This window comes from Myotis lucifugus, unplaced genomic scaffold, assembly GCF_000147115.1.
Source record: "Myotis lucifugus unplaced genomic scaffold, Myoluc2.0 scaffold_1961, whole genome shotgun sequence".
Lineage (NCBI taxonomy): Eukaryota > Metazoa > Chordata > Mammalia > Chiroptera > Vespertilionidae > Myotis > Myotis lucifugus.
In genome coordinates, this window is record NW_005873009.1 from 19,921 (window position 1) to 42,029 (window position 22,109).

The window sequence follows — 22,109 nt, forward strand, 5'->3', positions numbered from 1 at the left end:
TGGTTTTTATTGGGGGTTTTTTCTTTGGCAGGGGTGTGAGTGAGCAGTTGGACAATTCCCAATCCAGTTTGATTTAAACCATGCGCTTTCTATTCCATTGTCCAGAAAAGAGCAAGGTTTAGTTATTTGTAGGTGCGATATTCCCCTATTTAAATATTAGGAAATCCTCTTTCTTTCGGTACCATTTCAGCTTTAAAAGCACCGGGGGCTTGTTATAAGTTCCTGTACCACAGTATGTTCTAGGGACCAACACATAACAGGATGTTCATGTTGGCATGAGACTTCTTTGGTCAGGTAGGCCTAGAAGAGGAACCACCGGGTGGGAGCGTTCAATCACTTGAAAAGCCCCAGTCATTCCTCCTGGTTTCACTAGAACACTCCGGGACAACTTGGGAATCATAGGGTTGCAGACTTTTTCCAATTCTTTGGGATGACACTCAAATTCTTCCTTTTTTGCACTCTGATTCCTATCAAGGCAGTTGAGTATCCTGTATAATAATCCTGTATAATAAAGAGGTAATATGCAAATTGACCATCACACCAACACACAAAATAGCCCCCCCCCCCATGTGGACACAAGATGGTCACCACAAGATGGCCAGCAGGGGAGGGCAGTTGTGGGTGAACAGGCCTGCAGGGGAGGACAGTTGGGGGGACCAGGCCTGCAGGGGAGGGCAGTTTGGGGCAACCAGGCTGGCAAGGGAGGGCAGTTAGGGGTGACTGGGCCAGCAGGAGAGGGCAGTTAGGGGTGACTGGGCCAGCAGGGGAGGGCAGTTGGGGGTGACCAGGACAGCAGGGAAGGGCAGTTAGGGGCAATTCAACCCATAGGGGAACAGTTAGGCGTTGATCAGGCTGGCAGGGGAGTGGTTAGGGGGTGATCAGGCTGGCAGGCAGAAGTGGTTAGGGGCAATCAGTCAGGCAGGTGAGCAGTTGGGAGCCAGCAGTCCTGGATTGTGAGAGGTATGTCCGACTGCCCGTTTAGGCCCGATCCCAGGATCGGGCCTAAATGGGCAGTCAGACATCCCTCGAGGGGTGCCAGATTGGAGAGGGTGCAGGCTGGGCTGAGGGACATGCCCCCCCGTGCACAAATTTTGTGCACCAGGTCTCTAGTTTTATTACAGTTGACAAGAATCTTCTGTTTGTCTTCATCATTGAGTTTAACTTGAGGTTTCTCATCTTTGGCAATTGCTTTTATTGTTGATTGTAAAGAATTCAAGGGAATTTTGGGAAGATACCTTGTGCCATTGCTTCTCATATTCAGCTTTGTACGTCACTGCTTCTTGGCCCCATGTGTTTGCTTTTTTCCTTGGTCAAATGGTTCTTGTGATTAGTGATGGTAATCTTGTTCTCTTTTTCTGTACTTTTATGCATCAAAGACATTGAAAGTGCCATTGGCATCAAGATCAAAAGTCATTTCAATCTGAGGAACACCACGTAGTGCAGGTGGTATATCTGTGAGTTCAAACTTGTCAAGTAGGTTGTTATCTGTGGTTATGGTGCACTTGTCTTCATAAACCTGAATGAGCACACCTGGCTGGTGGTCAGAGTAGGTAGTGAAGGTCAGCATCTGCTTGGATGGATTGATAGTGTTGTGCTTGATAAGGACAGTCATGACTCTGCTGGCAGTTTCAAAGCCAAGAGAAAGAGGAGTGACATCCAAGACTTGCAAATCTCTAATGTTTTCTGAGTTGTCTCCAGATAGGATGGCTTCCTGGACCTCTGCACAGCAAGCTACAACCTCATGAAGGTTAATACTCTTAATCAGTTTCTTTCTGTTGAAGAAGTCATGTAGAAGTTTCTGAATCTTGAGAATATGAGTAGAATTACCCAGCAGAACATTATTATGGATCTGGTACTTGTCTAGCTTTGCATCCCGAAGGGCTTTCTGTACAGTGTCCAGCATGCCACAGAATAAGTGAGCATTCAGTTCTTAAACTTGGGCATTAGTAATGGAAGGAAAGAAGTTGTTTCCTCATAGTCACTCAACCTCAATACAGGCCTGGGTGCTGGACGAGAGTACTCTTTTTTTAAAAAATATATTTTATTGATTTTTTACAGAGAGGAAGGGAGAGAGATAGAGAGTTAGAAACATAGATGAGAGAGAGACATCGATCAGCTGCCTCCTGCACATCTCCTAATGGGGATATGCCCACAACCCAGGTACATGCCCTTGACCGGAATCGAACCTGGGACCTTTTAGTCCGTAGGCCGACGCTCTATCCACTGAGCCAAACCGGTTTTGGCTGGATGAGAGTACTCTTAGCATGTTCACAAGCAGTACAGAAATGATGGTCAGCTCTCTTGTTCTCACTGATATCCTTCTTATGCTTGCACTTGAACTCTGCCACAAAATGTTTCACCAATAGATTATAGCAGTCCTTTGCACCTAAGTGGCTGTCTCCAACTGTAGATATAATCTCAAAGATAAGATTCCATCTTTAGTAGTGAGATTTGACCATCAAATGTGCCACCTCCTCAGTCAAAGATCAGCTCATTTCTTTCAGCTCTAACCTTTTGGTTTAAGCTATAAGCAAAAGCAACAGCAGTTGGATCCTTGATGATTCTAAGTTCATTGAGACTGGCAATGATTCCAGTGATGGAGAGTCATTAAAGTGAGGTGAGATTGTAACAATAGCATTGGTAACAGTTCCCAAGGTAGGCTTCTGTGATTCTCTTCATCTTTGTCAAAACTGTAGATGACAGCTTTTCTAGATAGAAACTTTTTTTCTCTCCCTTGTGTTCCACTCGGACCTTCTTGCATCATTTACCAACATGCAGGCCTCATGCTTTATATCAGATTGGTGGTTCTTGTTTAGGAAGGCTATTAATTATCGATACAATTTATTTTATTGTTGATAGTATTACAGACGTCCCTTATTTTCTTTATTATTATTATTATTATTATTATTGTTTTATTGCTTAAAGTGTTACAAAGAGTATTACATATGTCTCCTTTTTTGCCCCCTGCCCTTGACAATCCCCTGGCCTCCCCTACCCCGCAGTGTCTTATGTCCATTGGTTATGCTTATATGCATGCATACAAGTCCTTTGGTTGGTCTCTTACTCACCCCCCCTTCCTGCCCCACAACCCTCCCCGGCCTTCCCACTGCAGTTTGACAGTCTGTTCGAGGCTCTGCCTCTGTATCTATTTTTGTTCATAAATTTATAATGGTTTTTATTATCCATAAATGAGTGAGATCATGTGGTATTTTTCCTTCATTGACTGGCTTATTTTATTTAGCATAATGCTCTCCAGTTCCATCCATGCTGTTGCAAATAGTAAGAATTCCTTCTTTTTTTTACAGCAGCATAGTATTCCCTTGTGTAGATGTACCACAGTTTTCTAATCCATTCATCTACTGATGGGCACTTAGGCTGTTTCCAGATCTTAGCTATGGTAATTGCGCTGCTATGAACATAGGGGTGCATATATCCTTTCTGATTGGTGTTTCTGTTTTCTTGGGATATATTCCTAGAAGTGGAATCATGGGGTCAAATGGGAGTTCCATTTTTAGTTTTTTGAGGAAACGACATACTGTCTTCCACAGTGGCTGCACCAGTCTACATTCCCACCAGCAGTGCACGAGTGTTCCTTTTTCTCCACATCCTCTCCAGCACTTGTCGTTTGTTGATTTGTTGATGATAGCCATTCTGACAGGTGTGAGATGGTACCTCATTGTTGTTTTGATTTGCATTTCTCCGATGATTAGTGACTTTGAGCATGTTTTCATATGTCTCTTGGCTTTCTGAATGTCCTCTTTTGAAAAGTGTCTATTTAGGTCTTTTGCCCATTTTTTGATTGGATTGTTTATCTTCCTTTTGTTAAGTTGTATGAGTTCCCTATAAATGTTGGAGATTAAGCCCTTATCGGTCATAACATTGCCAAATATGTTCTCCCATGCGGTGGGCTTTCTTGTTGTTTTGTTGATGGTTTCTTTTGCTGCGCAGAAGCTTTTTATTTTGATGTAGTCCCATTTGTTTATTTTCTCTTTAGTTTCCAGTGCCCTAGGAGCTGTATCGGTGAAGAAATTGCTTCGGTATATGTCTGAGATTTTGTTGCCTTTGGATTCTTCTAGTATTTTTATGGTTTCCCATCGTACATTTAAGTCCTTTATCCATTTTGAGTTTATTTCTGTGTATGGCGTAAGTTGGTGGTCTAGTTTCATTTTCTTGCATGTATCTGTCCAATTTTCCCAACACCATTTATTGAAGAGACTATCTTGACTCCATTATATGTTCTTGCTTCCCTTTTCAAATATTAATTGAGCATATTGGTTGGGGCTGATTTCTGGGCTCTCTATTCTATTCCATTGATCTATATGTCTGTTCTTGTGCCAGTACCAGGCAGTTTTGAGAACAGTGGCTTCGTAATACAGCTTGATATCTGGTATTGAGATCCCACATACTTTGTTCTTTCTCAGGATCACTGCAGCTATTCGGGGTCTTTTTTTATTCCTGATGAACTTTTGGAGAGTTCGTTCTAGGTCTGTGAAATATGCCGTTGGTATTTTTATGGGAAGTGTGTTGAATTTATAGATTGCTTTGGGTAGTATGGACATTTTAATGATGTTGCTTCTACCAATCCAAGAACATGGTATGTTCTTCCATATGTTTATGTCTTCCTCTATCTCTTTTTTCAAAGTCCTGTAGTTTTCTGAGTAGAGGTCTTTTACCTCTTTAGTTAAGTTTATTCCTAGGTAGCTTAAGTTTTTGGTGCGATGGTAAGTGGGATTGTTTTTTTAGTCTCTCTTTCTGTAAGTTCACTATTGGTGTATAGAAATTCCATGGATTTCTTGGCATTAATTTTGTATCCTGCTACATTGCCAAATTCATTTATTAAGTCTAATAGTTTTTTGATGGAGTCTGTAGGGTTTTTTATGTATAATATCATATCATCTGCAAATAAGGACAGTTTTACTTCTTTTCCAATTTGGATGCCTTTTATTTCTTCTTCTTGTCTAATTGCAATGGCTAATACTTCCAGTACTATGTCGAACAGGAGTGGGCATCCCTGTCTTGTTCCTTTTCTTAGTGGAAATGGTGTTAGCTTTCGTCCATTGAGTATGATGTTGGCTGTGGGTTTTTCATATATGGCTTTTATTATGTTGAGGTATGACCCTTCTATTCCCACCTTGCTGAGAGTTTTTATCAAAAATGGGTGTTGGATTTTGTCAAATGCTTTTTCAGCATCAATTGATATGACTATGTGGTTTTGTTCTTTCAATTTGTTTATGTGATGTGTCACGTTTATTGATTTGCAGATATTGTACCATCCTTGCATCCCTGGATTAAATCCTACTTGGTCATGGCGTATGATCTTTCTGATGTACTGCTGGATCTGATTTGCTAAGATTTTGTTGAGGATTTTGGCATCTATGTTCATGAGGGATATTGGCCTGTAATTCTCTTTCATTATGTTGTCTTTACCTGGTTTTGGTATTAGGGTGATGCTGGCTTCATAGAATGATCTTGGAAGTGTTCCTTCCTCTTGAATTGTTTGTAGTAGTGTGAGGAGGGTAGGTTTTAGTTCTTCCTTGAATGTTTGGTAAAACTCCCCTGTGAAGCCGTCTGGTCCTGGGCTTTTGTTTGCTGGAAGCTTTTTGATGACTGCTTCAATTTCTTCCATAGTTATTGGCCTATTGAGATTTTTAGATTCTTCCTGATTGAGTTTTGGAATGTTGTATTTTTTTTTAGGAATATGTCCATTTCCTCCAGGTTGTCTAGTTTGTTGGAGTAGAGTTGTCCATAGTATTTTTTGATCATCATTGTATTTCTGTGGGGTCTGTTGTTATTTCACCTCTGTCATTTCTGATTTTGTTTATTTGGGTCCTCTCTCTTTGATTCTTGGTGAGCCTGGCTAGGGGTTTGTCAATCTTGTTTATCCTTTCAAAGAACCAGCTCTTGGTTTCATTGATTTTCTGTATTGTTTTTTTTGGTCTTTATGTCATTTATTTCTGCTCTAATCTTTATTATCTCCTCCCTTCTGCTCACTCTGGGCTTTTCTTGTTGCTGTCTTTCTAATTCTTTGAGCTGTAGAGTTAGATGATTTACTACCATTTTTTCTTGTTTTTTTGAGATAGGCCTGTAGAGCTATAAACTTCCCTCTCAGAACTGCTTTCATTGTGTCCCATAGGTTTTGGATTGTTGTGTTTTCATTGTCATTAGTGCCCAGGATGTTTTAACTTCTTCTTTGATCTCATTGGTAACCCAATCAATATTTAATAACATGCTATTCAGCTTCCAAGTGTTTGAGTATTTTGGGTTGTATTCATTGTAGTTTATTTCTAATATTATGCCATTGTGGTCTGAGAATATGCTTGGTATGATTTCAATCTTCTTGAATTTGGGGAGACTTTGTTTGTGACCCAATATGTGGTTTATTTTTGAATATGTCCCATGAGCTCTTGAGAAGAACGTATATTTTGTGGCTTTGGGGTGCAATATTCTGAAGATGTCAATTAAGTCCATCTGATCTAATGAGTCATTTAAGATTGCTGTTTCTTTGCCAATTTTTTGTCTGGAGGATTTATCCAGTGATGTCAGTGGTGTATTAAAGTCCCCTACTATGATTGTATTGTTGTCGATCTCTCCCTTGATATCTTCCAGGAGTTTTTTTTATGTATTTGGGTGCTCCTGCATCGGGTGCATATATGTTTATCACGGTTATTTCCTCTTGTTGTATCGATCCCTTTAGTATTATGAAGTGGCTTTCTTTATCTCTTGTTATGGCTTTCACTTTGAGGTCTATTTTGTCCGATATAAGTATTGCTACCCCAGTTTTTTTTTCATTTCTATTTGCCTGAAAGATATTTTCCCAACCCTTCACTTTCAGTCTGTGTGAGTCCCTTCTAATGAGGTGGGTTTCTTGTAGACAGCAAATATATGGGTCATGTTTTTTTATCCATTCAGTCACTCCATGTCTTTTGGGTGGAGCATTTAGTCCATTTATATTTAAAGTTATTATTGAAAGGTACTTGTTTGTAGCCATTTCTAATTTTTGAGGCTGTTTTCTTTCTGAGCTTGATATTTCTTCTTTTTACACCAGTCCCTTTAGCATTTCTTGCATGGCTGGCTTGGTGGTGATAAACTCCCTTAGCCCTTTTTTGTCTGTGAAGCTTCTTATTTCCCCTTCAATTTTGAATGATAGCCTTGCTGGATAGAATATTCTTGGATTCAGTCCTTTGCTTTGCATCACTTTGTAGATTTCCGTCCATTCTTTTCTGGCCTGATGTGTTTCTGTTGAGAAATCATTTGATAATCTAATGGGAGCTCCCTTGTATGTTACTTTCCGTCTCTCTCTTGCAGCCTGTAAGATTCTCTCTTTATCCTGAACATTTGCCATGGTAATTATGATGTATGTTGGTGTGGGTCTTTTCGGGTTCACCTTGTTTGGGACTCTCTGGGCTTGTGTGACTTTTTTCTTCCCCACCTCAGGGAAATTTTCTGATATTATTTCTTCGAGTAGGTTTTCTAACCCTTGTTCCTCTTTCTGTTGTTCTGGCACCCCTATTATTCGTATGTTGTTTCGTTTCATGTTTTCCCATAGCTCCCTTAGGCTCTCCTCCTGTCTTTTAATTTTTTTCTCCAATTGCAGTTCAGTTTGGGTGTGTTTTGTTTCCCTGTCTTTTAATTCGCTAATTTGTTCCTCCGCTTCTCCTAGTCTACTGTTGAAACTTTCAAGGGTGTTTTTCATTGCAGCTATATCACTCTTCATTGCTTCTTGGTTCTTACATAATTTGTTGATTTTTTTCATCCGTTTCTTTTTGATTCTTACATAAGTTGTTGATTTTTTCCTCCATCCGGTTTATGCATTCTAGGGCCCTTAATCTGAATTCTTTTTCTGTCATGCCAAATGCCTCTGTTTCACTTAGCTGCTTTTCTGGCGAGTCCTCCTTTTCTTTCCTTTGGGGGTTTCTTTGTCTACCCATGTTTGATTTCAGCAACATATCTAGATGTTGAGTCATTCAGGGGCTGCTCCTTGGGTGGCAGTGACTTCTCGGGCTGTGGTTGCTCCTTGGGTGGTTGTGGTAGCAGCTGCTCCTCATTTGGCAGCAGCTCCTGCGGTGGGTGCTGTTCACAGCTGTGGTGGCTCCTCTGGCTGGTGGAGGAGGCTTCACACACAGCTGTTGTTCCTAAGACAGAGGGTGTGCTGATCATGAGGGTGCTGTTCCTTGGATGTGGTCAGGCTACACATGCAGCTGCTGCTCCTTGAACTGGGCCAGACTGCTCATGTGGCTGCTGATTCTTGAATGGGGGCTGGCTGCATGCTGCTGTTCTTCTTCTGATGTGGTGGGCTGTTTGTGGGGCTACTGCTCCTTGGACTTGGACAGGTTGATTGCAAGTCTGCTGCTCCTCCAACAGGGGTGGGCATCTTGCGAGGCTGCTGCTCTTTGGAAGGGAGTGAGCTGCACGTGTGGCTTCTCCTCCTCAGATGGGGGACGTGCCACTCACCCAGCTGCTGCTTGTCGGACAGGTGCAGGCTGTTGTGGCTCTGCTCCTTGGACCGGTGCGTGCTGAGTAGGGCTGCCGCTCCTCAGATGTGGGTGGTCTGCTCGTGTGGCTGCTGTTCCTCGGACCAGGGTGGGCTGCTGCTGCTCCTTGGACAGGTCAGACTGCTCGCGTGGTTGCTGCTCCTCAGATGGGGAAGCGGGGCACTCACACAGCTGCTTCTCCTTGGACCGGGGCAGGCCACATGAGGCTGCTGCTCTTAGGCTCGAGGCAGGCTGCTTATGGGGCTGATGCTCCCTGGACAAGAGCACAGTGCTCACGTGTCTGCTGCTCACGTGGTTGATAAAATAATGTGAAAAGAAGTAGGAAATAAAGGAAGAAACAAAAAAACACAACAAAAGAACAAAGAAAGAAGCAAAAAAAAGCAACAAGCAAAAACAAGGGAAAACAAGGAAAAAAGCAAAAAAAAAAGCAACAAACAAAAAAAAAAGGGAAAAAAGGAAAAAAGAAAAAAGCTAACAAAATAATAATAAAATAATAAAAATGAAAAATTGAAATATCATTCCTTTGGCTGGCTTAAGATCCCAGTTTTCTGGAATGTCTGTGATTTTTGTTGTTGTTGTTGTTGCTGGGACTGAAAGATGTCCCCTATTTTCTACCCCATTGCCCCTGTCCACCCAGGCCCACCCTACCCCAGGCCATCACCACATTATGGACTATGCATTTATGCATGTATATTTTGCTTCACCTCTTTCAGTCCCTCTCATCTCCCTGCACTCTGAGATCTGTCAGTCTGTTCCATGTATCCATACCTCTGGTCATATTTTATCAGTTTATTTTGCTCATTAGATTCCACATATTAGTGAGATCATATGGTATTTGTCTCTCTCTGACTGACTTATTTCACTTAACATAATAATGTCCAAGTTCATCAAGGCTGTCACAAAGGGTAATAGTTCCTTTTTTTTTTTTTTTTACAATCACATAATATTCAATTGTGTAAATATACCACAGCTTTTTTTTTTTTAATCCACACAAATACTTATGGGCCGTTGGGTTGTTTCCAGATGTTGGCTATTGCAAATAACACTATTATGAGCATAGGTGTACACACACAGGGTATCCCCAAAAATGTATACACACTTTAACAGCTGATAATGCATTCTAATAAAGACTGCCTTTATATTTATTCAAAGTATGTGTATACATTTTTGGAATGCCCTGTGTTCTTTACGATTGGTGTTTCAAGATTCTTAGAATATATACCCTGAAGTGGAATCATTGGGTCAAATGCAGTTTCATTTTTAATTATTTGAGGAAATGTCATACTGTTTTCCACAGTGGCTGCACCAGTCTGCATTCCCATCAACAGTGTACTAGGATTCCCTTTTCTCTATAACCTCGCCAGCACTTGTTTGTTGATTTATTGCTAGTAGCCATTCTGACAGGTGTGAGATAATATCTCATTGTAGTTTTAATTTGCAGATCCCTGATGATTAATGATTTTAAGCATTTTTTCATATGTCTTAGCCATTTGTATGTCCTCTTTGGAGAAGTGCCTATTCAGGTCCTTTGCCCTTTTTTATTTGGATTGTTTGTCTTTCTATGTTGAGTTGTATAAGTTCTTTATATATTTTGAATATTAACCTCTTATCAGATGAATCATTGGCATTCCTTTTTCTTTTTATTGGTGGTTATTTTGCTGTGCAGAAGCTTTTTAGTTTGATGTAGTCTCATTTGCTTATTTCTTCCTGTGTTTTCTTTGCTCTTGGAGACAAATTGGCAAACATTGCTGCCAGAGATAACTGAGATTTCACTGCCCATGTTTTCTTCTATGATTTTTATGTTTTTGTGACTTAAATTTAAGTCTTTTATCCATTTTTAGTTTATTCTTATGTATCGTATAAGTTGGTGGTCTAGTTTTTGCACGCATCTGTCCAATTTTACTAACATAATTTATTGAAGAGGCTGTTTTTGTTCCATTGTATGGTCTTGCCTCCTTTGTCAAATATTAAATGATCATAGAGGCATGGGTTGATTTCTGGGCTCTCTCTTCAGTTCCATTCATCTATATGCCTGTTCTTGTCCCAGTGGCAGGATGTTTTGATTACAGTGGCTTTGTAGTATAGTTTTATATATGGTATTGTGATATCTTTAATTTTGTTTTTCCTTCTCAAGATTACTGAAGCTCTTTGGGGTCTTTCGTTATTTCATATAAATTCTTGGAATATTTGTTCTAGATCTGTGAAATATGCCATTGATATATTAATAGATTGAATCTACAGATTGCTTTGGGTAGTATGGACATTTTAATTATGTTAATACTCCCAATCCATGAACATGGTATCTGCTTCCACTTGTTTGCATCTTCCTCTATTACATTCTTCAATGCCCTGTAGTTTTTCTGAGTATAGGTGTTTTACCTCCTTGGTTAAATTTATTCCTAGGTACCTTAGTTTTTGTTGCAATAGTAAATGGAATTGTTTTCTTAGTTTCTCTTTCTGAGTTTATTATTGGTCTATAAAAATGTCACCAATTTCTGAATATTAATTTTGTATCCTACAACTTTCCTGAATTCATTTATTATAAATTTTTTTTGGTGGAATTTTAGGGTTTCCTATGTACAATATCATGTCATCTGCAAATAATGACAGTTTTATTTCCTCCTTTCCAATTTGGATGTCCTTTATTTTTTTCTTGTCTGATCACCGTGGGTAGGACTTCCAAGACTATGTTGAATAAGAGCGGTGAAAGTAAACATCCCTGTCTTGTTCCTGATCTTATGGGAAATGCTTTTGGTTTTTGCCCATTGAGTATGATGTTGGCTATAGGTTTTACACATATGGCCTTTATTATATTGAGGTATTATCCTTCTAGTCCCATCTTGCTGAGAATTTTTATTATAAATGGGTGCTTGATTTTATAAAATGTTTCCCTGCATCTGTTGATATGGCATGTGATTTTTATCTTTAATTTTGTTTATGTGATGTGTTTATATTTATTAATTCGCAAATATTGTATTAGCCTTGCATCCCTGGAATAAATTCCACTTGATCATGGTGTATGATCTTTTTCATGTATTGTTGGATCTGGTTTGCTAATATTTTGTTGAGGATTTTAACATCTATGTTCATCAGAGATATTAGCCTACAATTTCCTTTCTTTGTAGTATGTTTCCATGCTTTTGGAATTATGATAATGCTGGCCTCATAAAGGGTGGTTGGAAGTGTTCCCTCTTCTTGAATTTTTTGAATAGGTTGAGAGCATAGGTGTTAGTTTTTCTTTAACTGTTTGGCAAAATTTGATGTGAAGCCATCTGGCTCAGGCCTTTTGTTTGCTGGGAGTTTTTAAAAAATGTATTTATTACTGCTTCAGCTTTTTTTTTTTTTTTTTTTAGTTGTTATTGGTCTATTCAGGTGTTCTGCTTTTTCCTGCTTCTTTATGTTTTGGAAGATTATGTGTTTCTTGGAATTTGTCCATTTTCCCCAGACTTTCCAATTTGATGGTATATAGTTGTTCATAATACTTTTTTTTACAATTCTTGGTATTTCTGTGACGTCAGTTGTTACTTTGCTTCTTTCATTTCTGATTTTATTTATTTGGGTTCTCTGTCTTTGTTTCTTGATGAATCTGGCTAAAGGCTCATCAATCTTGCCTACCCTTTCAAAGAACCAACTTTTGGTTTCATTATTCTTTTGTATTGTTGTTGTTGTTGTTTTTTTTTTTTAAGTCTATGTTATTTATTTCCACTGTGATCTTTATTACTTTCTTCCTTATACTTACCCTGGGATTTTCTTGTTATTCTTTTGCTAGTTCTTTTAGGTGTAGAGTTAGATTGTTTGAGATTATTCTTGCTTCTTGAGGTATGCTTGAAATGCTATGAACTTCCCTTTCAGAATTGCTTTCAACGTGTCTTTTATATATTGAGTAGTTGTGTGTTCATTTTCATTTATTTCTAGGTAATTTTTTATTTCTTCCTTGATATCCTTGGTACCACCTTCATTCCTTAATAACATGCTATTTAGCCTCCATGTGTTTGAGTATTTCTGAGTTATTTTTATTGTAGTTAGTTGATTTCTAGTTTCATGCTATTGTGACATGATACTTCATATGATTTCAATTTTCTTGAGTTTGTTAAGACCTATTTTGTGTTTTAACATGTGTTCTGTCTTTCAGAATGTTCCCGGTATACTTGACAAGAATGTATACTCTGCTGCCTTGGTTCAGCATGGTGTTTAAGGTAATTAATTTTTTTTTTGTCTGGAAGTGCTACCCAGTGTATTCTAGTGTGGTGCTAATGTCCCCTACTATGATTTTATTGTTGATCCTATATTGAGTGAATATATTTTACAAGGGTATGTTTTCTTATTGGATTGATCCCTTTATTATTATGTAATGACCTTCTTATACTCTGGTTATGGTCTTTGGAGGTCTATTTTGTCAGATAGGAGTATTGTTACCACAGCATTTTTTTTTTCATTTCCATTTGCACAGAATATTTTTTTCCATCCCTTAATTTTCAGTCATTGTGAATCTTTTGTTCTGAGGTGGGTCTCTTGTAGACAGAATGCATATGGGTCATATTTTCTTATTTACTTAGTTACCCTATATCATTTAATCCATTTAGATTTAAGGTTATTATTGATAAATAATTGTTTATTGCCTTTTTTAAAATACATATATTCCTCTCTCACTATTTCTTCTTTTTCTTAAAGCAGTCCCTTTAACATTTCTTACAATACTGGTTTGATGGTAATGAGTTCCTTTAGCCTTTTTGTTTGTTTGTTTGTTCTGGGAGACTCTTGGTTTCAGGTAATTGCTTTTAATTACTTTGCATACCATGCCAATTCCTTCTGACATGAAGTTTTCTTTCTGTTGAAAAATCAGCTGACAGCCTTGTGGGACCTTCCTTGTAGGTAATTAACTTTCTCTCTTGATGCCTTTAAGATTCTCTCTTTGTCTTTAACCTTTTCATTTAAATTATGATATATCTTAAGTTCTTCTAGATTAGTAGTCTCTCTGCTTCTGAACTTGTGTGACTTTTTCCTTCACCAGGTTAGGGAAGTTTTCTGTCATTTCTTCAAACAGGTTTTCTATTTCTTGTTCACTTTCTTCTCTTCTGGTATGCCTATGATGCTGATATTATTATGTTTCATGTTGTCCCACAGTTTTCTTAAGCTATCCTCATTTTAAAAAATTCTTTTTGCTTTTTGTTGCTCTGATTGAATTTTTTTCTACCTTGTTTTTCTTCTGGCAACAATCAGTTTGTTCTTGTTATCTATGAGTTTGTTTTTGTTTCATTTTGTTTGTTCATTTGTTTTGTTTTTAGGTTACACATACAGTGGGGCCTTGACTTAGGAGTGTCCCGACTAATGAGTTTTTTCGAAATACAAGCCATCTCTCAGCCGATTTTTTGCTTTGAGTTGAGAGCTAAAATTTGGGTTACATACAAGCCAACTTCAGACACCCCACCGCTAGTTGGTGCAGCGAACATCACAGCGATTTGACATACGAGTAATTTGAGTTATGAGCTCCGTCACAGAACGAATTAAACTCATAAGTCAAGGCCCCACTGTATAAGTGAAATCAGATGGTATTAGTCTTTATCTGTTCAGCTTATTTCACTTAATGCAATCCTCTCTAGGTCCATCCATATTGTTCCAAATTTCATTTTTTATGGCTGACTAATATTCCATTATATGTATATTACACAACACATCTTCTTTATCCATTCATCTCTCTAAGGATGCTTAATTGTTTCCATGTCTTGGCTATTGTAAACAATGCTTCAATGAGCATAGAGGTGCATATATCTTTTGAATTATTGTTTTTGTTTTCTTCACATACCCAGAAGTGAAATTCCTGGATCATGCAGTGCGGGGGCTGACCAGTAGACCCTGAGTGATGGATGAATGGATTAATCTGACACAATCTTTGCTGTGAAAGAGAGGGCTAGCTAAAGGAACCAGACAGCCTCAATTGCCTGTCTCATTAGGCTTTTTGTAGCAGCTGTTTGAGATAAAGTTTATCTTTTAGATACAATCATAGGGTAAGTAATCTTGGGAGGCCACATGTGTCTGCAGTGTCCTTTAAGCAAGGACACCCAAAGATTAAGCATAAGGATTCCAGCAAACACCAGGGGTCTGCACATACACAGACTTGTTTGGGAAGGTCAAGGAATAATTAGGGGCATCGCCTTTGGCACTCCCCTAAGTTGGAATTTTGATAAACAGGGTGAGTGGCCTTCCACACACTTCCCTTTTCTCAGAATGTCCTCCTTACAAACTTTCCAACAAAGTGTGTGCTCCTCAACAATTTAGTAGTTCTATTTTTAGCAGTAATATTTTCCATAGTGGCCATACCAGTTTACAGTCTCACCAACAGTGCATGAAGGTTCTTTTTTATCCCATTCTTGCCAAAAGTTGTTACTTGTCTTTCTGATAATAACATTCTGACAGGTGGTTTTGATTTGCATTTCCCTTATATTTGTAAGGTTGAGCATCTTTTTTTTTTGGCATATGTAATGTGTCTGCCATCTGTATGTTTTCTTTGGAGAAATGTATATGCAGGCCCTCTGAACATTTTAAAATTAGATTATTTGTTTTTTTTTTTATGTTAAGTGTATGATTATTTTATGTATTTTGGATATGAGCCCCTTATTGGATATATCATTTACAAATTTTTGTCCTATTCAGTAAGTTGCCTTTTTGTCTTGTTGATGGTTTTCTTCACTGCACAAAAGCTTTCCCAACACTAATTAGTAGAGACAGTCATTTTTCCGTTCTAAAAATAGTGTACAAAAGCTTTCCCAACACTATTTGGTAAAGAGAATTTTTTTTCCCCATCATAAAAATAAATAGTGCCTCTCACATATTTAGTGCTCAATAGTAAGAACTACACTAATCCCTCCTTATCCATGGTTTTGCTTTTCACAGTTTCAGCTACACATGGTCAACTGTGACACAAAAATATTAAATGGAATATTACATAAGTAAATAATTTGTATATATTCAGGGTGTCCCCAAAATGTATACACACTTTAAGAGTTGATAGTCAATTGATGTTTCTTTCTTTTCATTACCCATTGGAATTAATAATGTATAATACGTGTATATACATTTTTTAGGGATACCCAGTATATTTATTGAAGTTCTCACTGAGTTTATCTATTCTTCTTCCAAGTTTGTTGAACATTTAAAAAATATATTTTTTATTGATTTCAGAGAGAGGGATGGAGATAGAAATATCAATGGTGAGAGAGAATCATTGATCGGTTGCTGCATGCCCCACACTGGGGATTGAGCCCGAAACGCCGGGCGTGTGCCCTGACCAGGAATAGAACTGTGACCTCTCGGTTCATAGGTTGACACTCAATCACTGAGCCATGCCAGCCACGCTCATTGAACATTTTTATACCCAATGCTTTGAACTCTTTATCTGGTACATTGCTTATCTCTGTTTCACTTAGTTCTTTTTCTGGGGTTTATTTCATTCTTTTGCTTGGAACATATTTCTCTATTTCCTCATTTTGGCTTCTCTTAGTGATAGTTTCCATGAACTGGGTAAAACAGCAACCACTCCCAGTCTTAGAGTGACCTTGTGTAGTAGTTTCCCCTTTGTAGTCTGTGTGTATGAGGTGTCTTTGGCCAGCTGAAGCTGGAGCTGGACTTGGCATGGGTTGCACATAGACTTTGGGACAAGTTGCACCAGGGCCAACTTGGTAATCCAGTTGGAGCTGGAGCTGGTGGAAGTGCTAGGGGCAAGTTGTGCCAGAGCCTGGACCTATAGTTGAAGTGAGCATGGTCTGCGGGGAGTCCAGGAGATAAGCCTCACAGGCAGGAACTATAGTTGGAGCTAGCTCCATTGGCTGGTAGTCCCAGGAGAAAGCCTGCTGGGGTCCAGGGATGAAGCTGGAGTGGATATGAGCCACTGAGAGTACTGGGACCATAGGGAGTCCCAGGGGCAAGCTTCTCTGGGGCCCAGAGCTATGCCTGGAGAGGGCATGGGCTACGGAAAGTCTTGGAAGCACGCCATAGAACTGTGGGTCTGGGACTATGGATGTATAGGACAGCCTTGGTGGGCCATCTAGAGTTCCTGGACTATACTCTTGCTTGTACAATTAAGATGGACAGAGAGTGCAACAAATGATGCTTTCTGGTGCCTCTGAAACGAGATTTTCTGGAGCAGTGATGGAGATTATGGAAGAGTTGGACGTGGCAAAATTTGTATACCTAGACCCACAGGTAATACAAAGGTTGAATGGACTGACAGGCACCAGTTTCAGGTTTTTAAAAAATGCTGAGTTCTGCTTCCATTTATAAAAGCCACAAGAGACTATCACTTATATCTTAACAAACAGGTAAATCAGGATAATCTATAAAACCATAGGCTTTTTGGAGCCCTTCAGAGAACTAGGTAATGAAGCACGAAGGTGAAACGAGTTCCAGAAGGTGACAGACCTCTCCAAGGGGAGATAAGACACATGAACTCTTTTTCTGTTGGAGAACACAAAAAGAAGGAGGAAAGAAAGACTGGGATTTTAATAAATTATTAAAGATAGAGTGTTAGTAGGACAGTTTGGAATTTTTAGAAGGTTCACACTCCCTTACCAGCCATTATCTGCAGGTGTACACCAAGTGCTCATGGGAAGATAGAGGCAGGGCAGGATCCAGGAAGAGTAACCGTTGGGACATAGGCACAGAACTCCATCCACTTCCCAGACTCTTTTCTAATATGAAGTAAAAGTTGTCAGCTCCTGGAATGGGGTAGGAAAACTTATTGAACCTTTTATAGGATTTCTGCTGGGAAATGGGTAGAAGCAAAAGAATCTTTTACTGGTGGAGAAGGGTAGGAACTCTCTTGAGCTAAGGACCCCACATTATAGAAAATGAACACCTTTCTCCATTAAGGGAGGGGCAGGAAAGTTACCCATATAAGAGCACCTGTAAGGCAGAATTCACCTGTCACAGTGGGAAGGGGAAGAAATGTTGAGAAAGTTTCAATTCTGTAGTCCAAGTGCATAGGGCTTGTGAGGATTGGCCATTCTGAAATTTTCAGATGTAGCTATTGCCTGAAAATTCTAGAAGGTATTTGCAAAATCCAGAGTAGATATTGCAATATTAAGTTTGAAAGCAGTCTAGATGTGGAATTCCTCCTCTTTGAGAGATCTCAATCTTTTAAGGCCTTTGATGAGCCCCACCCACATTATAGATAGTAGTCAGCTTCACTCATAGACTGTTGCTTTAAATGTTAATAAATCTAAAAAGTACCTTCACAGAAACATCTAGAATGGTGTTTGTCCCAGCAACTGGCCACTGTAGTCACTGGTTCTGGGTGACTGAATATGAACACCTCACACTCCCTGAAAATGTTCCCCTCTCCCTATAAACATCCATCCCCTGAGCTCTGCTGTCCCAGACCCTCTGCCAGGAGAACCAGGACTGCTGGATCAGAGACAAAGTGAAATAGGACAACCAATGGGTCCAGGCTGCCTGTCACTACTTGAGCCAATTAAGCAGGGACAGTATTGAATCATACACTGAGTAGCCAAATTTTTATGACTGCCCAGATTATTATGACCACCCCATCAGTACAATGAAATGAATTAGTTATGCAAGTAATAATAATAATAAAACCTTGAGAGTATTTGCTTAGGACGTTTTTAATATTCAGTATTTTTGGAAGTGTCAAGGAAGTACTGATGGGGTGGTCATAATAATCTGGGCCAGCCATAATAATCTAGCCACTCAGTGTATATGAGTGTTTATTCCAATATTGCCAGCAGCATCGGAGAGCAGCAGGTCATCCACAAAACTCTGCTTTGCAACCCGGAGAGGCCAGTTGCTTATATTGGGTAGCACAAAGATTACATGGGGAAGTAGCAAAAGGAATAAGAATGGGTGTGCAAAATGGGAATCACAGGCATGGGGAAGTAGGCAATGAGGGCTGGGCAGAACTCCATTGTTTGGGCAACAAGGTTGTTAATATTTCCATGATAATAGGCAGTTCCTGAATGAGAATGGACCCTATTTCAAGGTTGACTTCAAGGTCCAGGGATGTACAACTCCCAGCCAGGTTAGAATATCCTTTGTTTAATCAGAAGAAGGCAATCACGGTTAATAGAGCATGATCAATGTTTCTTATAACTATAGCTAGTCCCCAATATTTTATTTTTGCCCCTATCAAAAGATTTTATTACTCATAAGAAAGTAGTAAGCACAAGTTCATGTTCATTTGCATCCATCTCTCATGTCCCTTAGTATCCACAGGGGTGATTCAAAGATCTCTCAATGGATTTCTACATATGCGGTGGTTGCATTACCTTAGATGAAAAGCTGAATTTAAGAGATTTATTTCTCTTCATGCTGTTCAAAAAAAAAAAGGTTATTTTTATTGCCTTTAGTCCATAGTTGGTATTTCACACTATCCTTGGCCCCAGGGCTTCTGGGGAGTTCCTTATGCAGTATTTGTCAGGGGAGAGGGGACATGTATGGAGGGGGCGGGTGTCTGACTTAGCCTCAGTCACTCAGAGGTCCTGTTTGCCTACCCAGGACACTCTGGTTGGCACCCAGCATGTAACCCACCTGCAGAGACATGGAGGAGTTATTACACTTGCAGTGTGCAGCTTGGTGTCATAGATTTACCCCTGGTTCCTGGGAGCTGTCATGCCCATGTGGCTGGCACACTTGTTAGTGGTGTGGAGGAAAAGTGGCCACATGCTAACCTAACTCAGGGAAAGCCCTCATGGCGGCCTTGCAAACTCAGAGACATAAAATAACCACAAAAAACGGTCTGAAATTAAAGTTTTTAATTAAAAAGCAGTCTATGGTGGGTAATCATGTCATAGGCCGGTATATTACCTGACAAAGATCAACTTTGATCCCAACTGAGCCTATTGCCTTTTGGCATCTAGATAACATACCTTTGGAATGTCAGGGTAACTTATAACTTCCCTTTTTCTGGACCCCTCAGGACATAACCAATGTGCCAGGGTGCCAGCGTGGAGACCACAGAATCCCTCATTTTATTATTATCTTGTTAATTGTTGACTGTTAATTATCCTGTACCCACCTATGTAAAAGAAGCATGTGTCTATCATTTTACTTTTTATCCAATCCCAGAGGTTTTCCCTGATTTTCTTTCTCACACCTCCCTAATCTATCAACAATGGATTTCATTTAACCCACTTACATCTCCTCCTTTTGTAACGAAACAACCAAGGGGTCCTGGATGCCTGTCACTACTTCAGCCAATTAAGCAGAGACAGGGTTGAATCATATAAACATTTATTCCAATAATGCTGGTAGTATGGGAGAGCAGCAGGTCATCCACAAAACTCTGCTGTGCCTCTCCCCATGAGCCATCTGCTTACATTGGGTAGAAGGACAAAGATTATGTGGGAAAGTAGGAATTACAGGCATGGGAAAGCAGGCATGGTATAACCATTACAGGTTACAAGTAATACAGGCTGGGGGGTGTTAGAAATGAGGCAAGCCCCCCAAAACCAGGGATCCTGGCAGAACACAAAGGATATTCAGGAGCCAGACAGCAAGGCAAATTATCTACTCCTGCAGGAGGGTGCACAGGCACAGGGTCTGGTAGCAAATGCACAGTGAGCGGGCAGTCTACTCAGGCTTTTATGCTTGACAAATGTCATCTGCCCCTCACTTTTTTTTTCTGAGAAAAAGGATGTTTTATTATTTTGACTTGACCATAATTATAATTATTATCATTTATGAAAGTTACATAAATGCAGGCTGATCTTGAAAGCTTCAAAAAGCCAACCATAAAGTACAGAAAATAAATTCAATTGAAAAATGTACTGATATAATTCTTTTATATGCTATACAAAATCCTACCAAGAATTGTTGCAATAATTATTCAAAGTAACATTAAAGATAATACGAAAGATGTTTGGTCTTAAACGTAAATTTAAATGCACAGTGTCTATAATAGATCATAGTGTAAAATTATATTTGCTATTTCTAACAGAAAAAATAAGTTAGTTTGCAAATACTCTGTATTCTTCCAGGAAATAAGAAAGCAGATCAAGGATCAAATGTTGCATAGTTTTATCTACCAGACCACCTTTTGCAGATAATTTTTCAGGGTAGCTAAAATGAGCAATGGTGAAGCTCTACAAATATAACTAAACCATCTGTTATACTAGAGCTAGTACAGCTGACCCCATGAGCAGTCGAAAATCCACATATAACTTTGGTCGGCCCTCCACATTCACGGATTCCCAACCTCCAGTAGAAAATACTGTTTTGATCCAAGGTTGGTTGAATGCATGGATGCACAACCCGGGAATACGAAGAAATGACTGTACATTTAATGAAAAAAAATCTGCATGCAAGTGGATCTGGCCAGTTCTAACCCATGTTGTTCAAGGATTAACTGTATTTTTATTTTTAGAGTTTACAAATCAAAATGTAACAAATAATTATAAGCCAGTATTGGCAGGAATACCAAATATTATTTCACAACTGCCACTATGTATTTCTTCTTCTCTGGCACAATCAACACAGATCCAGGCTTGCTATGCTTCTGTCGGCGAGCTTCTTCCATGATGCGCTGTTCTTGAATCTGGCTGTGGATTGGTTTTGGTAGATGGCAGTGATAAGCAATACATTTTATATGAGGATGATGTTGAAATTTCTCCTTCAACTTCTGGTTATAATCTTTGACTGCATTTTCTTGTGATGTAAGCACACCCAATTTTTCAGAAGCATTAGCTTTCCACAGAGGAATGTTCATTTAATCAGATCCACACATAATGTACTTGCTATCCGAAGTCCATTTTACACAGATAACATGTTGCATTCTCTTTGTGTGATATACTTCCCTGCTTCTACTTTTGTCCAGAGGAAAGATTCGAATAGATTTATCAAAACTAGTGGACACAAACTCTTTCCCAGTGGGAGAACAATCCACATCCAGCACTGCAGACATGTGATCCATGTGCACCATCACAGGAGTGTCCAGTGCATGCATAACAAAAGTATATAAGTTGTAATCTTCATTTGCTGTAGTAAAAATGAAGGCTTCCAACAAATTGTATTTGTTCTCATATCTAAGATGACCTTTTTCAGAGAAGTAGTTTGCCTCATATCATATAGTACTACTAGTGGCCCAGTGCACGAAATCGTACACATTAAAAGGGAATTAATTAGAGGAAATATTTTAATATTGCTATTTACCCTTTGGTGGGGGTGGGGACGTGAACCTCACGTCCCGGGCCCATTGCTGGGGATGGGGACATGAACCTCATGTCCCGGGGCCCGTTGCTGGGGGTGGGGATGTGAGCCTCAAGTCCCCAGGCTGTGCAAGTCCCTGCCCACCGACGCTGCTAGTTCCTGCCCATCGGCTCCTGCTTTACACGCAACCTGCTGATCGGTCATTACGTGATGGCATCCTGACCAATTTGCATATTACCCTGTTATTAGATAGATATTCCTCTCAGAAGCACAACTTCCCAAGAGAAATGTCTCAGTTGGGTTAAATTTAACACTACTTATACTGTCAAATCCCCAGGTCATTGAACATATAGGACTGGTTTTCTGTTCATCCCAAATGTCTACTTCCTGTCCATATGTGGCAAAAATTTCTTCTTTCCAGTGATGATCAGTTTCTGTATACACGGTGTTTCCTAATATTGT

The 22,109-nt window shown here is 39.4% G+C and overlaps 2 pseudogenes; both read right to left on the minus strand.

Annotated features, from left to right (window-relative positions):
* Positions 1 to 265: 265 nt before the first annotated feature.
* On the minus strand, positions 266 to 17,064 carry LOC102419190 (annotated as a pseudogene).
* A 3,806-nt stretch (positions 17,065 to 20,870) lies between these two features.
* On the minus strand, positions 20,871 to 22,103 carry LOC102418866 (annotated as a pseudogene).
* Between the last annotated feature and the right edge of the window lie 6 nt (positions 22,104 to 22,109).